This window comes from Echinops telfairi, unplaced genomic scaffold (genome assembly GCF_000313985.2).
Source record: "Echinops telfairi isolate 266 unplaced genomic scaffold, ASM31398v2 ScPeMD7_7469;HRSCAF=8507_1, whole genome shotgun sequence".
NCBI classification, from domain to species: Eukaryota; Metazoa; Chordata; class Mammalia; order Afrosoricida; family Tenrecidae; genus Echinops; species Echinops telfairi.
In genome coordinates this window covers 14690212-14692157 of record NW_022111373.1, presented here as the reverse complement: position 1 = coordinate 14692157, position 1946 = coordinate 14690212, and positions in this window count along the sequence as shown.

Genomic DNA, 1946 nt, shown 5'->3' with positions numbered 1-1946 from the left:
TAAGAGTTATTTATAGTTTTCCTTATATTTGTCTGATTTCAGTATCAAGGTAATATTGGCCCTATAAACTGAATTAGAAAAAGTTTTCTACTCTAAGAGTTTCAGAAAGATGTGTGACTAATTCTCTAAATGCTTGGCGGAAGTGATTAGTGAAGCATCTGGTCTGGGGCTGTATTAGTATTTTTAAAATCATTACTAATTCAATCTCTCGGTATAAGTGTATTCAGATTGCCGGATGCCATAACTCTCTACGGGAGTAGAAAGCCCCATTTTGCTCCCTCAGCGCAGCTGTGGTTCCACACCACTGACCTTGCAGTTAGCAAGCCAACATGTACCCACTTTGCCACCAGGGCTTCTCTTGTCATCAAGCCTACCCCTCTACCTCCACCCCCCGCGCTGAACCTCGGGTGCTGTTGCTAAGACTGCGTCTTTGGATGGGACTTCGCTCGCCCTGGAAGTCAGGGGTTCTGAAATTTCCCTTAATTGCAGGCTCTTCAGTTCCCAGCAATGCTCTGGGACATGAGTTCCACTAAAGGCTAATCCCATCCAATTTGGCTTCTGTGAAAAACAGTTCCCAAAGCCAGGATTTGAGATTCAGTTATCTGGAGGCCTCCTACATGCCACCCTTTGTGACAAACTAATTGGCCTGGAGGTTAGCCTCTATCTCCAATGAATGTATCAGTTTCCTCCCAAATGCATCTATCCTAACCTCCATGGTCTTTCAGAGTGCCCATCGTCTTGAACTTCTCTGTAGTTCTTTCATATGAAGTTAGTCTCACAGAGAATAGATTAGCACAGCCTGCTCCACAGCCTGCTGCTCGGCCCTGGAAAAATCTATGAACCATGTCTCCGAAGTGCTTCCCAGTGGGATCCGAGCACTCAATGGAAAAGGATGGACTGTTATAACCTCGTGTGTTACATAGGGTTCCCTAGAGAAACAAAACCAGGACACTTATGAGTATTATATATATTTTTATACAGTAGAACCCCAGATTTCGATGCTAATCCATTCTAGAAGGAGCGTTGAGATACGATGCAGTTGAGTTCCAAATCAATTTTTTCCCAAAAGAAATAACAAATGGATTAATCTGCTCTCAACCACCAAGTTTTTACCCTAACCTTGCCTTTTATACAAAACATTACACAGAAATTTCAAAGTAAGTAAGTTTGGAGTTAAATAATATAATTTAAATAAGAAACACAACATTAAAAAAGTGTTTAGCTGCAGTGGCCCATACTTTGAGACTGGTGTGGATCTGGATCTGTGGACAAGGATGTGGAGAGGAGGATGGAGGGAGAGTCAGTGTTTGGAAGGGGATCCCCTTCCATAAAACCAACTGGTAGCTGCTTTTCAGTTTTTTCCCTTCTTTGCCTTTTTTTACTAGGACTTGGCTGGCTTTCTCTAAAAAAAAAAAAGATCTGTCTAATCTCCTCTGCTGTTGGCATTTCCTTAATTGTTTTTTAAAAGGGCTTACTAAATTATCATCTACAATATCGATAACACGGTTAACCAGTTCCTTATCATGATGATTCTTTAAAAAAATTCTTTCTTAGGACCCAGGTTTTTATCAGAAAACCTTACAAAAAGCCACAAAAACTAAGAATACATGGAAAACAAGATTTGAAATGAAACATATGTAGTACTTGATTCTTGCCTTGTGAAAACTTTTTAAGATATATGGTTCACATCCAACAATCATAACCCACTTGCCTGTCTATTAGGTCAGATTCAGTGATAATCTTCTTAGAGGTTTCCCTTTCATTTCTGACACAGGATGACCCAGGTCCAATAGAATGAAATGCTGCCTCACCATCCTCAAAATCGTTACTATGTTTGAGCCCATTGTTGCAGCCACTATACCAATCCTTCTCCTTTAGGATCTTCTGCTTTTCAATGACCCTCTATAAGCATGATGTCCTTCTCCAGGGATGGGTCTCTCCTGATA